The sequence below is a fragment of the Mus musculus genome, chromosome X (genome assembly GCF_000001635.26).
Source record: "Mus musculus strain C57BL/6J chromosome X, GRCm38.p6 C57BL/6J".
Taxonomy (NCBI): Eukaryota; Metazoa; Chordata; class Mammalia; order Rodentia; family Muridae; genus Mus; species Mus musculus.
The window spans coordinates 21900002-21916642 of NC_000086.7; the positions used below are offsets into that span (position 1 = coordinate 21900002).

At 38.9% G+C, this 16641-nt stretch overlaps 1 non-coding gene across 1 annotated transcript; it reads right to left on the reverse strand.

Moving 5' to 3' along the window:
• Positions 1 to 1730: 1730 nt before the first annotated feature.
• Positions 1731 to 1837, reverse strand: Gm24535. Its single transcript, XR_003953124.1, has one exon. It is a non-coding gene; the product is annotated as a U6 spliceosomal RNA (small nuclear RNA).
• Positions 1838 to 16641: the final 14804 nt, after the last annotated feature.

Consider the following 16641-nt stretch of genomic DNA (forward strand, 5'->3'; position numbering starts at 1 on the left):
CCAGATTTTATTCCCCTCCCACTACACCCTCTGACTGTTCCCATCTTCTGACTATCACAAATAAGGCCACTATGAACATAGTGGAACATGTGCCCTTGTGGCATGGTGGAGCATCTTTTGGGTATATTCCCAAGAGTGGTATTACTGAGTCTTCAGGTCGATCTATTTCCAGTTTTCTGAGGAACCTATAGATTGATTTTCAGAGTGTTCGTAGCAACCAAAAAACCAAACAACCCAATCAACAAATGGGTATAGAACTAAACTCAGAATTTACAACAAAAGCATCTCAAATGGCTGAGAAGCACCTAGAGAAATGTTTAAAGTCCTTACTGACCAGAGAAATGCAAATCAAAACAACCCTGAGATTCCACCTTACACCAATCAGAATGGCTAAGATCAAAACCTCAGGTTACAACACATGTTGGCAAGGATATGGAGAAAGAGGAATACTCCTCCATTGTTGGTTGGATTGCAAACTGGTACTACCACTCTGAAAATCAATCTATAGGTTCCAGAAGCACTCACGAGGCAGGGAGTGTCAAGGAAACTCAAACTCCTGGAACCAGGCATTCTCATAACACGTTTACTCATACCCTATCCCCGAGTTAGTCTGGTGTATGGATCCACGTGCTCTCTTTTAGTATTATTTTATTGTAAGTGCCTTTAAAGATTGAATTCTGATATAGCTAAGCCTTCGCCAGTGTTCCAACTTCCCAGAAAATCCTTGAAGCAGACAAACTTGGAATTCAGTAAGAATCCAGTAAGAATGTTACCATTTCAGTAACATTCAAATTTACTTGTAGTAGAGATGGTGAAACTAATTAGGCATTACAAAGAAAGGAGAAAGAATAGCCCAGGACTAGTCTGCAGAGAGATTACTTAGGACTTTAGCCAGTCTTACCCAAACAAGGGAATACACAATGGCCTAGCTAATAGATGGGTTTACCATGAAAGAGTTAGGGAATCCCACTGAGACAGGGATCTTCTCTTCAGCCAGGTGTAGCAGGCTACATTGCATATTAGAAGCAAGTTGGTGAATTCTTCTGACAAATGGAGATTCTCCACAGATACTTAAAAGAACAGCCAAGTTACACTCATACAAGATTTTATCAAGGCCTAGGAAATAGGGGGTTATGGTATTACATTATTCATGAGAAGGTCTGCTAGAGCAGTACCCCCTGGTGCTAGCTTTCACAAGGCTCAAAGGATTAGCACAAATTGTGACTAGGGTGTGAAATCCTTACATGTCATTAGCTGACCCTAAGAAGAGCTGTTTTATCTTTACTGTAAATATTACCTGGTTCCTGTAAGTCCTTTTGAAGTCATTCCTTTGTTTTGTGTCAGGTAACTTCAATGTACTTTGCCTGCTGTGACATCCTACCCCTTTGTTTTCTGTATTATATGAGACTGGTGTTCACTTTGTGACAATACATTCAGATTCTACACAATCTCTCCTGTGATTCTGTCTGTCATTCATTCGCTGACTCCTTGTCCACCTGCAAGCAGAGACCCGTTCTATGCAGACAGGGACCAAAAGGTTTCTGCGGCACTTAGTGGTTAGCTTCTTGAGTTCTTTATATATTTTGGATATTAGTCCTCTGTTGGATGTGGGATTAATAAAGATTTTTTCCTAATTTGTAGGTTGCTGATTTGTCATATTGGCTATGTCTTTTGCCATACAGAAGCTTTCCAGTTTCATGAGGTCCCATTTATCAATTCTTTTTTTTTTTTTTTTTATGGAACGCTTCACGAATTTGTGTGTCATCCTTGCGCAGGGGCCATGCTAATCTTCTCTGTATCGTTCCAATTTTAGTATATGTGCTGCTGAAGCGAGCACCCATTTATCAATTCTTGATCTTAGAGTATGAGCCATTGGAGTTCTGTTTAGGAAATTTTTCCCCTGTGCCAATGAATTCAAGGTTCTTTCCAATTTCTCTTCTATTAGATTGAGTGTATCTGGTATTATGTTGAGATTCTTGATCCAATTGGACTTGAGCTTTGTGCAAGGTGACAAATATGGGTCTACTTTCATTTTTCTACATACAGTCAGCCAGTTACACCAGCACATTTATTAAAGATGTTTTCTTTTTTCCATTGTATATTTTTGCCTTCTTTGTCAAAGATCAAATGACAGTAAGTATGTGATTTTATTTCTGGATCTTCAGCTCTATTCCACTGATCAACCTGTCTGTCTCTGTACCAATTCCATGCAGGTTTTATCACTACTGCTCTGTAACAGAGCTTGAGGTCAGAGATAGTGATTCCCCTCGCCATTCCTTTATTGTTAATACTTGTTTTTGCTATTCTGTTTTTTTTTTTTTTTTGTCTTTCCAGATGAATTTGAGAATTACATTTTCCATGTATTTGAAGATGGTCATTTTTACTATGTTAATTCTTCCAATCCATGAGCATGGAAGAACTCTCCATTTTCTGGGATCTTCTTCAATGTCTTTCTTGAGAGACTTGAAATTATTGTCATACAGATCTTTCACTTGTTTGATTAGAGTTACCTCAAGATATTTTATATTATTTGTGGCTATTGTGAAAGAAGTTGTTTCCCTAAATTCTTTCTCTGTCTGTTTATTACTGATTTATTTGGGTTACTTTATATCTGTCCACTTGGCTGAAGTTGTTTATCAGCTGGAGAAGTTCTCTGGCAGTATTTTTGGGGTTGCTTATATATACTATAATATGATCTGCAAATAGTTATACCTTTATTTCTTTTTTGCCAATTTGTATCCCTTTGACCTCTTTTTGTTGTCTTATTGTTCTAGCTAGCATTTTGAGTACTATCTTGAATAGATGGGGGGAGAGTGGGGATCCTTTTCTTGTTCCTGATTTCAGTGGCATTGCTTCAAGTATATCTCCATTTAATTTGATATTGACCATTGGTTTTCCGTAAATTGCTTTTATTATGTTTAGGTATGGGCCGTGAATTCCTAATCTCTCCAATACTTTTAACATGAAAGGGCGTTATATTTTGTCAAATGCTTCTTCTGCATCTAAGGAAGTGATCATGTAATTTTTTCTTTGAGTTTGTTTATGTAGTAGATTATGTTATTGGATTTTTGCATATTGAACCAATCTTGCATTCCTGAGCTGAATCCTATCTAATCGTGGTGAATGATGGTTTTGATGTGTTCTTAGATTTGGTTTGCAAGATTTTTATTGAGTATTTTTGCATTGATATTCATAATTGAGATTGGTCTGAAGTTTTCCTTTTTGGTTGGGTCCTTGCATGCTTTAAGTATCAGAGTAATTGTGGCTTCATAGAATGAATTAAGTAGTGTTCCTTTTGTTTCTATTTTATGCAATAGTTTGAGGAATATTGGTATCAGGTCTTCCTTGAAGGTTTGGTAGAATTCTGCACTAAATTCATCTGGCCCTAGACTTTTTTTAGTTGGGAAGATTTCAAAGACTTCTATTTCCTTATGGGATATGGGCATGTTTAGACAGTTTACCTGATCCTGACTTAACTTTGGTATGTGGTATCTGTCTAGAAAACCATCCATTACATCTAGATTTTTGAGTTTTGTTGAGTATAGGCTTTTGAGGTAGGATCTGCTGAGTTTTTTTTTTTTTAATTTCCTCTGTTTCTGGTGTTATGTCTCCTTTTTCATATCTGATTTTGTTAACTTGGAAACTGCCTCTGGACCCTTTAGTTAGTTTGGCTAGGGCTTTATCTATCTTCTTGATTTTCTTAGAGAACCTCCTTTTTGTTTTGTTGATTCTTTGTTTTGTTCTCTTTGTTTCCATTTGGTTAATTTTGGCCCTGAGTTTGACAATTTCCTGTTGTCTACTCCTCTTAGGTATGTTTGCTTCTTTTTGTTCTAGAGCTCTCAGGTTTGCTGTTAAGTTGCTAGTGTAACATCTCTCCAGTTTCTTTATCAGACCACTTAGTGCTATAAATTTTCCTCTTAGCACTGCTTTCACTGTGTCCATAAGTTCGGGTATGTCAACATTTTTATTAATTTCCAGGAAGTCTTTCATTTCTTTCTGCTCAAGTTATCATTGAGTAGAGACTTGTTCAGTATCCACATGTATGTGGGCTTTCAGTTGTTTTTGCTGTTATTGAAGACCTGCCTTAGACAATAGTGGTCTGACAGGATGCATGGGATTATTTCATTCTTCTTGTATCAGTTGAGGGTTGTTTGGTGACCTATTATTTGGTTGATTTTGAAGAAGGTACCATGAGATGCTGAGAAGAAGGTGTATTTGTTTCTTTTAGGGTGAAATGTTCTGTATATAACTGTTAAATACATTTGGTCCATAACCTCTCTTAGTTTCACTATGTCTCTGTTTAGTTTCCTTTTCAATGACCTGTCCATTGGTGAGAGTGGGGTGTTGAAGTCTCCCACTATTATTATTTGGGGTTCAATGTGTGTTTTGAGCTTTAGTAAAGTTTCTTTTATCAATGTAGGTGCCCTTGCATTTGGGGGATAGATGTTCAGAATTGAGACTTTCTCTTGGATTTTTCCTTTGATTAATATGGAGTATCCTTCCTCATGACACTTGATAACTTTTGGTTGAAAGTCTATATTATTGGATATTAGGATGGCAACTTCAGCTGTTTCTTTGGGTCATTTACTTGGAAGACATTTTTATATCCTTTTACTCTGAGATAGTGTCTTTCTTTGTGACTGAGGTATGTTTCTTGTATGCACAAAATTCTGGATATTCTTTGCATATCCAGTCTGTTAGCTTATGTCTTTTTATAGGTGAGTTGAATTCATTAATATTGAGAGATATTAAAGACAAATGACTATTGGTTCCTGTTATGTTTGTTTTTGTAGGTGTCTTTATGTGCTTGTGGTTCTCTGCTTTTGGAATTGTTGTGACATACTTAATATCTTGACTTTTCTTTGGTGTAGGTACCTTCCTTGTGTTGGAGTTTTTCTTCTAGGATCTTTTGAGGGGCTGAATTAGTAGATAGATACTGTTTGAATTTGTCCTGGAATATTTTGTTTTCTCCAACTATGTTTATTGAGAGTTTTGCTAGGTATAGAAGCCTGGGCTAGCATTTGTGTTCTGCATGATCTCTGACCAGGAACTTCTGGCTTTCATAGTCTCTGTTGAGAAGTCTGGTGTAATTCTGATAGGTCTACATTTGTATGTTACTTGGCACTTTCCCTTTGCAGCTTTTAATATTCTTTCTTTGTTCTGTGCATTTAGTGTTATGATTATTGTGTGATGTGAATATTTTCTTTTCTGGTCCCATTTGTTTGGAGTTCTATAAGCTTCTTTTACCTTTATGGCCATCTCTTTCTTTATGTTGAAAAAGTTTACTTCTATGATTTTGTTGAAGGTGTTTTCTGGTCCTTTGAGCTGGGAATCTTTGTTTTCATCCATTCCAATTATTCTTAGACTCCGACATTTCATTGTATCCTGAATTTCCTGGATGTTTTGGGTTGGGAGGGTTTTTTTTTTCTTTTTTTCTTTTTCAAATTTTATTAGATATTTTCTTCATTTACATTTCAAATGCTATACTGAAGTCTCCTGTACCCTCCCCCCGCCCTGCTCCCCTACCCAACCACTCCCAATTCTTGGCCCTGGTGTTCCCCTGTATTGGGGCATAAAGAGTTTGCAAGGCTAAGGGGGCTTCTCTTCCCAATGATGGCTGACTTCTTCTGCTACATCTTCTGCTACATATGCATCTAGAGACATGAGCTCTGTGGGTACTTGTTAGTTCATATTGTTGTTCAACTTATAGGGTTGCAGACCCTTTCAGCTCCTTGGGTACTTTCTCTAGCTCCTCCATTGGGGACCCTGTGTTCCATCCAATAGATGACTTCTGTCTTTGCCAGGCACTGGCATAGCCTAACAAGAGACAGCTATATCAGGGTCCTTTCAGCAAATATTCCTGGCATGTGCAATAGTGTCTGCATTTTGGTGGCTGATTATATGATGGATCCTGGGGTGAGACAGTCTCTGGATTATCCATCCTTTCATCTCAGCTCCAAACTTTGTCTCTGTAATTCCTTCCATGGGTATTTTATTCCCTATTCGAAGGAGGAATGAAGTATCCACGCATTGGTCTTCCTTCTTCTTGATTTTCTTATATTTTTCAAACTGTGTTTTGGGTATTCTAAGTTTCTGGGCTAATATCTACTAATCAGTGAGTGCATCTCAAGTGAGTTCTTTTGTGACTATGTTACCTCACTGAGGATGACATCCTCCAGATCCATACATTTGCCTAAGAATTTCATGAATCATTGTTTTTAATAGCCGAGTAGTACTCCATTGTGTAAATGTACAACATTTTCTGTATCCATTCCTCTGTTGAGGGACATCTGGGTTCTTTCCAGCTTCTGGCTATTATAAATAAGGCTGCTATGAACATAGTGGAGCATGTGTCCTTATTACCAGTTGGAACATCTTCTGGTAGTACTATGTCCAATTTTCTGAGGAACCACCAGACTGATTTCCATAGTGATTGTACAAGCTTGGAATCCCACCAGCAATGGAGGAGTGTTCCTCTTTCTCCACAACCTTGCCAGCATCTGTTGTTACCTGAATTTTTGATTTTAGCCATTCTGACTGGTGTGAGGTGGCGTCTCAGGGTTGTTTTGATTTGCATTTCCCTGATGATTAAGGACATTGAACATTTTTTTCAGGTGCTTCTCAGCCCTTTGATATTCCTCAGTTGAGAATTCTTTGCAATGCATGTACCCCATTTTTAAATGGGGGTATTTGAATTTCTGAAGTCCAGCTTCTTGAGTTCTTTGTATATCTTAGTTATTAGTACCCTATCAGATTTAGGATTGGGAAATATACTTTCCCAAACTGTTGGTGGCCTTTTTGTCTTATTGATAGTGTCTTTTGCCTTACAGAAGCTTAGCAATTTTATGAGGTCCCATTTGATGATTCTCGATCTTACAGCACAAGCCTTTGCTATTCTGTTCAGGAATTTTTCCCCTGTGCCCATATCTTTGAGGCTTTTCCCCATTTTCTCCTCTATAAGTTTCAGTGTCGCTGGTTTTATGTGGACTTCCTTGATCCACTTTCACTTGAGCTTTGTACAAGAAAATAAGAATGGATCAATTCACATTCTTTACCATGGTCACTGCCAGTTGAGCCAGCACCATTTGTTGAAAATGCTGTCTTTTTTCCACTGGTTGGTTTTAGCTCCTTTGTCAAAGATCAAGTGACCATAGCTGTGTGGGTTAATTTCTGGGTTTTCAATTCTATTCCATTGATATACCTGTCTGTTGCTGTACCCATATAATGCAGCTTTTATCACAATTGCTCTGTAGTACAGCTTGAGGTCAGGTATGGTGATTCCACCAGAGGTTCTTTTATCCTTGAGAAGAGTTTTTGCTATCCTAGGTTTTCTGTTATTCCAGAAGAATTTGCAAAATGCCCTTTCTAACTCTGTGAAGAATTGAGTTGGAATTTTGATGGAGATTGCATTGAATGTGTAGGTTGCTTTCAGCAGGATAGCCATTTTGACTACACTTATCCTGTGAATCCATGAGCATGGGAGATTGTTCCATCTTATGAGATCTTTAATTTCTTTCTTCAGAGACTTGAAGTTCTTATCATACAGATCTTTCACATCCTTAGAGTCACACCAAGATATTTTATATTGTTTCCCTAACTTCTTTCTCAGCCTGTTTATTCTTTGTGTAGAGAAAGGCCATTGACTTGTTTGAGTTACTTTGATATCCAGCTACTTCATTTAAGCTGTTTATCAGGTTTAGGAGTTCTCTGGAGGAATTTTTAGGATCAACTATATATAATATAATATCATCTGCAAAAAGTGATATTTTGTCTTCTTCCTTTCCAATTTGGATCCCCTTGATCTCCTTTTGTTGTCGAATTGCTCTTGCTAGGACTTCAAGTACTATATTGAATAGGTAGGGAGAAAGTGGGCAGCCTTGTCTAGTCCCTGATTTTAGTGGGATTGCTTTGAGATTCTTTTCATTTAATTTGGTGTTGGCTACTTGTTTGCTTTATATTGCTTTTATTATGTTTAGGTATGGGCCTTGAATTCCTGATCTTTCCATGACTTTTATCATTAAGGGGTATTAAATTTTGTCAAATGCTATCTCAGCATCTAAGAAGATGAACATGTGGTTTTTGTCTTTGAGTTTGTTTATATAGTGGATTTCCTTGATGGATTTCCATATATTAAACCATCCCTGCATCCGTGGGATGAAGCCTACTTGGTCATGATGGTTTTGATGTGTTCTTGGATTCAGTTTATGAGAATTTTATTGAGTAGTTTTGCATAGATGTTCATAAGGGAAATTGGTCTGAAGTTCTCTTTCTTTGTTGAAACTTTGTGTTGTTTAGGTATCAAAGTAATTGTGGCTTCATAGAATGAATTGGGTAGAGTGCCTTCTGTTTCTATTTTGTGGAATTGTTTGAGGAGAATTGGAATTAGGACTTCTTTGAAGGTCTGATAGAACTCTGTACTAAACCGATCTGGTCCTGAGCATTTTTGGTTAGGAGATTATTAATGACTGCTTCTATTTCTTTAGGGGAATGACTATTTAGATCGTTAATCTGATCCTGATTTAACTTTGGTACTTGGTATATCTGTCTAGGAAACTGTCCATTTCATCCAGGTTTTACAGTTTTGTTGAGTATAGCCTTTTATAGTAGGATCTGATGATGTTTTGGATTTCCTCAGTTTCTGTTGTTATGTCTCCCTTTTCATTTCTGATTTTGTTAATTAGTATACTGTCCCTCTGCCCTCTAGTTAGTCTGGCTAAGGGTTTATCTATCTTGTTGATTTTCTCCAAGAACCAGCTCCTGGTTTGGTTGATTCTTTGAATAGTTCTTTTTGTTTACAGTTTGTTATTTCAGCCCTAAGTTTGATTATTTCCTGCCATCTACTCCTCTTGGGTGAATTTGCTTCCTTTTGTTCTAGATCTTCCAGGTGTGCTGTCAGGCTGGTAGTGTATGCTCTCTAATTTCTTTTTGGAGGCATTCAGAACTATGAGTTTTTCTCTTAAGACTGCTTTCATTGTTTCCCATAAGCTTGGGTACATTGTGGCTTCATATTCATTAAACTCTAAAATGTCTTCAATTTCTTTCTTTATTTCTTCCTTGACCAAGGTATCATTGAGTAGAGTGTTGTTCAGTTTACACATGAATGTTGTCTTTCTATTATTTATGCTGTTATTGAAGACTAGCCTTAGTCCATGGTGATCTGATAGGATGCATGGGATAATTTCAATATTTTTGTATCTGTTGAGGCCTGTTTTGTGACCGATTATATAGTCAATTTTGGAGAAGGTACCATGGGGTGCTGAGAATAAAATATGTCCTTTTGTTTTAGGATAAAATTTTCTGTAGATATCTGTTAAATCCATTTCTTTCACAACTTCTGTTCGTTTCACTGTGTCTCTGTTTAGTTTCTGTTTCAAGGATCTGTCCCCTGATGAGAGTGGGGTGTTAAAATCTCCCACTATTATTGTGTCAGGTCCTCTTTTTTGATAGATATTTTCTTCATTTACACTTCAAATGCTATTCCCCAATAGGGTATTCCCCTATACCCCCTTGCTCTCCAACCCACCCACTTCCTGGCCCTGGCATTCCCCTGTAGTGGGGTATGTGATCTTCACAAGTCCAAGGGCCTCTCCTCCCATTGATGGATATCAATTGGCCATCCTCTGCTACATATGCAACTAGAGACACAGCTCTGGGGGGTACTGGTTAGTTTATAATGTTGTTCCTCCTATAGGGTTGCAGACTCCTTTAGCTCTTTGGGTGCTTTCTCTAGTTCCTTCTTTAGGGGCCCTGTGTTACATCCAATAGAAATGTACCACATTTTCTGTATCCATTCCTATGTTGAGGGACTAAGGCTGCTATGAACATAGTGGAGCATGTGACATTATGTTTTGAATTTTCTTTGACAGTTGTGTCATTCTCTTCTATGGTATCTTCTATATCTGAGACTCTCCCTTCTATCTCTTGTATTCTGTAGGTAATTCTTCTGTAATTTCTGACCTTTTTCCTAGGTTTCCCATTTCCAGTTTTGCCTCCACTTTTGTTTTCTTTATTGTTTCTACTTCCACTTTTAGTTCTTGGAGCACTTTATGCAATTCTTTTACCTGTTTGATTGTGTTTTCCTGTATTTCTTTAAAGGATTTATTTGTTTCCTCTTTAAGGGCTTCTACCTTTTTACCTGCATTTTCCTGTATTTATTTCAATGAGTTATTTATATCCTCCTTAAAGGACTCTATTATCTTCATGAGATAGGATTTTAAGTTAGCTTCCTGATTTTCAGGTGTGTTGGTATATTAAGGACTTGCAGTGGTGGGAGAACTAGGTTTGATGATACCCATATATTGGCTTCTGTTAGTTATGCTCTTGTGCTTGTCTCTTGCATCTGGATACCCCTGGTATTTGCTGGTCTTTGTGACTCTGTCTGGAGTCTGCCTCTTTTGTCTCTGGGTTGCTTCAGGTCTCTTGGTAGGTCTGTGGCCCTGCCTGTATCAGACCTCCTATGGGACCTTCCAACTGGAGGATCTTTAGAGGGGCAAAGAAGCTGCTAATCTGTTGCCCTGGTTGCAGTATGTCTCCTGGGAGGCTTTCAGACTGTTGGGTTTTCAGAATAGCAGTCTAGGTTTCATCTTGTGTGAATCTATTCTCCAGGGAGGCCTGTGGATGGTGGTTTCTGTTTCCCTCTGTGCAGCAGAACTCCAGGGAGGCTTTCATTCTGTTGGGTCAGTTGCTCTTCATGTCACAGAGCCACTGGGAGGTCTTCAGATAGTAGTGTTGGTTGCTCAGGTGCCCTGTGTACAGAGGAACTCCTGGGATGCCTTCAAGCTGTGGTATCTTTAGGGGAACAGACAAGCTGGTGATCAGTAGGTCAGTTGTCCTATGTGCAGAGGATCTCCTGGAATGCCTTCAGGCTATGGTGTTAGTTACCCTGAATGCAGTGGATTGCCTGGGATGCCTCAAGATGTGATATCAAATGCTATGAGTGCAGTGGGTCTTCTGGGATGCCTCAGGATATGGTGTCTTCTGGGGAGCAGACTATCTAGCAGTCTGTCCAAGAAAATCTGCTGCAGGACTGGGCAGAAGGGGAATGGTATTAGGCTGGTGGAGGGTTTGGAGGGTGATGGGTCCCCAAGTCCACTTGGTTCCCTGTGGCAACTGTGGGACTTCAGGAGGGTTCTTTCTAAATGTTCTGAGTGCAACAGATCTGGGATGCCTCAGTATATGATGTCTTTAGGGGAGCAGGCTAGCTAGCAGTCTGTCCCAGCATAAGGGACTGGGCAGAAGGGCAACTAAATGTTATAACCATTTAATTGTCTTAAAATATCTATGTATAAAGCAAATAAAGTCAATTAAAACAGAACAATTTCTTTTTAAGTGTATATAAAGATTGTAACAAGAAAATTGATTTACTCAAGAAGTTGTGGTTTTGAAAACAATCATTAAAGGAGAGCTACTTTGTAGTGTGAATGCAAGGATGGCTTAACAACTGAATGTATCAATGTGACTGAACACATTAACAAAGAAAAATTAAAAAATCAAAATTAACTAGTATGTGCAAATAAAAACATTGCATAGAATCCAATATCAAGTATGAATAAGTAGAAAATCCCAAAAACTAGAATACAAAGATATTTTATTATCTTAAAAAGGCAATATACCATCAACACATAGCAGCCACACTCATTTACAACCTTAGATACACCCTGTTTAAAGTCATAAACAAGACAACACATCATATCCTACAAATGTTATTCATATATATTATACTTAAAAATAGTCTATCAGAATTTTCTAGCTAAGTTTATGACAAGCTGTATGAATTTAATACATCCATAAAATGCACTATTCAAACAAGCACACACATACACTAAACTATTTAAGAAAGAAAAAAAATCTTAGAAATTCTGATGCATTTGCTTTAGGTAACAACTTAGAAGACCTGCAATTTTAAATGGTGATTTTATGTTTAGGAAAATTAGGTATCATTCATGACTCTTCTGTAACCACAAGTACAAAATTTTATGTAGTGTAGTTTCTAAATACTGCATGAATTCATCTATTTTTCCATACTACTGTAATGTTTAGAATTTACCCTGACATTACTTCTCCTCTCCATTGCTGTAAACATTTTCCGTTATCATTGCTTCTAGTCCTACCATACTCCAAATGTTTCTTCATAGAAAAATTTAAACCCAGATTCTTGGTAAAGAATTAAAAATTGTCTGTGGTGTGTGTGTGTGTGTGTGTGTGTGTGTGTGTGTGTGTGTGTGTGTGTGGTATATGCACATATAACTGTGGAGGCACAAGTAGGCTGTCTTCCTCAACTGTAATTAACTCCATTATTGAGGCTAGATATTTCAGCTTGTCTTTAGCATATTTCAATATTCTGAAAAAAGAGATTCTAATACCAGTGCAGGAATGAACTTGCCAGGAAGAGTTAAGGGCAAGCAGGCAAAGAGCAAAGGTGTCCTGTCCTTCTTCCATGTCCTTGTGGAGACTGACACCAAAAGGTGTGGCCCATACTTAAGGTGGTACTTTCTATCTCAAAAGGCTTTGATTTAGTATGGGTCTTCCCATTTCAAATGATTTAATTAAGAAAATTCCTTCAAGTTATACCCAACCACTTTGGTTTCAATCATTTATAGATATAGTTAAGTTGAAAATCAATACTAGCCATCACACTGGTCATCATTATGAAAATAACAGCAAATATAAATTGTAATCACCATTAAAAAATAAAACAGCAAGTACTATTTCATTAGACTGAAATGCCAAAACGTGCAAAATGACATGGGAGATTTCATTCTGCAAGATGTTCTTGACTCTGAAGGATGTAAAGTCAATTTAGTCCTAAGATCAGAATCTGATGTCCAGATTCTACAAAGAGGTCACAAATAAGAGAATACATGCAGTATAGTTATTTCTTAAACTCCTTGCACCAGCAATAGCCAGGAAGACTCCAAACATACTGGTCATACACACAATAATTTGTAATGAAAAATATTCCCTATACTTTAATTTTCATTCATTTTAAATGTGTCTGTACACATACAGTTTTCAAACAGATTTCATTTGTAAAATTCTTTAGTCCAATCCAAATGCTAAAGAAGTAAATGGACCAAGTCTCCATTCTTCCACACTAAAAACACAGAAAGGAACAGAAGGAATCAGACACTCTTTGGTGAGGGTACTTAATACGTATCAGAACTAGGGCCATGTATATTGGCTCAGGGTGGCTGCCAACCAGTTTGTGCCTACTTGTGATACTAGCTACTAAGAACGTTTCATTTTGGACCCTTAGAACATGTTGCAATCTGACCTGGTTCCTTCCTGCCTGTGGGTGCCACCTCCTAGGCTCATTGAACATGAACGTGCACTTTGGCCATGCACATTGTGACTGCTGATTTGTAGACACCACCTTGTGAGTTATGAACCCTTATATGGAATCTGTGATGTCCCATTATGTGTCCATATTCCCTGTTTATACCTGTGGTGGCTCCTTCTTGGGCTGGAATTGATTGGGCTTCTGGTTTGGGGAGGGCTGTTGCAGGATGGGCTCACTGAACAAGCCAGAAGGCACCATATTTTATGAGAGAATACCAGGTAAAGTACATTACCATGTCCTGTTGGAGTTTGATGTGGCTCCTTCTTTTATGGATGTTCCACCACAGAGCTTCATTGAATAAGCCTGTAGACTTCACCACATGGGAAAATAATAGTTAAGTTGTACCCTTAATTCCTGCTGGGATCAGTGGGTCCTATACCTGCACAGAGCAGCCATTATTTTTAACTATGATCCAGCTGGATACTAAGGTGATTTTAAAATTATACTGGCTAAGACTGAAATATTGCAGGAACACAAAACTAATGGGAAGACATCTGGTGGACAGTTTCAGAAGATGGCCCACTAGCAGAGAACATTGTCCAAGGATAGCCTGATGCTACAAATGCTCAGTACTACTTGAGGTACTGTGGTAGTCCCATTGAGACAGCAGAAGAGGGGACAGAATAGGCTATGTTAAGAAAATGTTCTGGTATTCAGGGAATGCTGGTTGTGGTGGCTTGAATGAGAATGCCCCCCCCCCCCCCGATCATAATTTGAATACTCTGTCATAAGGGAATGATACTATTGAAAGGATTAGAAGGTGTGGCCTTAAGGGAGGAAGTGTGTTACTGTAGTTGGGCTTTTAGGTTTCACAAGTTCATTCCAAGTCCACTCCTAAACATATAGCCAAAGATTCTCCAACATATAACAAGGGCACATGCTCCACTATGTTCATAGCAGCCTTATTTATAATAGAAGCTGGAAACAACCCAAATGTCCCTCAACAAAGGAATGGATACAGAAATTGTGGTACATCTATACAATGGAGTACTACTCAGCTATTGAAAATAATGACTTCATGAAATTCTCAGCCAAATGGATGGAACTAGAAAATATCATCCTGAGTGAGGTAACCTAGTAACAAAAGAGCACACATGCTATGTACTCACTTATGAGTGGATATTAGGAAAAAAGCTCAGAATACCCATGATACATCTTACTAGACCATACAAAGGTCAAGAAGAAGGAAGACCAAAGTGTGGGTGCCTCAGTCCTACTTAGAATGGGGAACAAAATAATCATGGGAGGTAGGGGGTGAACATGACTTGGGAGGGAGAGAGGAGGGGAAGAAGAAAATAGGGGGCAGGATCAAGTGTAAGAGGGGACAGGGGAGATTGAACAGAGGCTTGTAGCAATGGGGTATGGGGAACTAGGGGTAGTCACTAGAAAGTCCCAGATGCCAGGAAAGCAAGAGGCACCCAAGATCCAACAGGGATGATATTAGTTGAAATATCCAACAAAGGGGAGAGAGAACCTGTAGAAACCATATCCAGAGGTTAGGTACAGTTCCAGGTTGAGGTATGGGACCAACCACCTGTCTCAAAATTTTAACCAAGAATTGTTCCTGTCTAAAGGAAATATAGGGACAAAGAGTGGAGCAGAGACTTAAGGAAAGGCCATCCAGAGATTGCCTTACCTGGGGATCCGTCCCATATGCACCCACCAAACCCAGACACTATTGCTGGTGTCAAGAAACTCTTGCTGACAAGAGCCTGATATAGCTGCCCCTGAGAGGCTCTGCTAGATCCTGAGAAATACAGAGGTGGATGCTTACAGCCAACCATCAGACTGAGCAGAGGGACTCCAATGAAGGAGTTAGGGGAAGGACTGAAGGAGCTGAAGGGGTTTGCAACTCCTTAGGAAGAACAATACTATCAACCTACCAGACCACCCACTACCCCCCCACCCCCAGAGCTCCCAGGGAGTAAGCACCAACCAAAAACTACACATGGAGGGACCCATGTCTCTAGCTGTATCGGAGGATGGCCTTGTCTGGCATCAAAGGGAGGGGAGGTCCTTGGTCCTGTGAAGGGTTGATTTCCAGTGTAGGGGAATTCCAGGATGGTGGGGCGGGAGTTGGTTTGTGGGTGGGGAACACCCTTGTGGAGTTAAGAGTAGGGTCTGGGATGGGGGTTTCTCAGAGTGGAAACTGGGAAGTGGGATAACATTTGAAATATAAATAAACAAAATGACTAATATAGAATTTTTAAAAAAGAAATAGTCATAAGATCTTGTGCTTCATTTTGGAAAGCTTTGAGGCCTGTCTCTCATGTTGTGAAATTCTGAGGTCCTAGGTAAAGGGTTTAGGTATAAGTCTCTAAGGTATAAGGTATAAGAGTAAAACTTTGACAACTATAGTGAGAAGAATCAGAAATTTTTGTAGCCTTTGGTTCCAAGGCAAATGTCTCTGACTATCTTGCATATTGCTTACACCTCATCTACTACATCTTCTTGACAGTATGAAATATCTATATTATGGATATTGGGCTCCCTATGCTCTGGTGACTGCATTATCCCCACAAAGACCCTGGTCTTCTTGGCCTTTGTTCTAATTGAGGGATTCTGCAAAGCATCCAGCAGTCCCTAATTCCTGGAGAGTTTCACCCTTACTATCAAGACCATGGCTATCAAGTTTCAGCTCTCATTATAGCTGCACATAGTGTCTTTGCCCCAGTGAGTTCTGTCCACCTCTTCTAAGACTCTTACCAGACCTGCTCCTTCTGTCTCCCAAGAGGTTCATGTTCCCTAGTAAGTTTGCTACCCTTTCAAGGGCCCCACCTGCCAACACTCTCCTATCTTGTTCTGCCTCAGTTTTTTCGCCTCACCATTGTTCCACATGGCCTCAATGCCCATATACTCATCCAGTCCACAGCAAGGCCTATGTCAGTTCTGATATAAGCAAATTGCCTTCTACTTGCCTGTGCTTGTACCCTAGAAAAAAAAGCTGCTCCCAGATATTATCTAAAAGGATTGTAATCAGAAAGGCTTTCTTAATCAGAAAAATGCTATACAAGATACAGAGGAAAAGCTATTTGGCTTACTTCTGAATGTTGGGGAATATTACAGAAGAAGGGGTATGAAGCATGTAAAAAATACCAAAAGATATGGCGACAGGTGACAAAAAAAACATTCTCTAGTCTCAATAAATTGAATTTACTAACTCACAACTCTAGTTACTGTCTTGAGATCAAACAAGCACCAATAATAATTTAAGTCTGGCAGAGGAGCTCCTGGGACCCCATATTTTACTTCTGAAGTGTTGGGGTTGATGAATTCTGGGTAAGGGAAACCATTATCTTCAG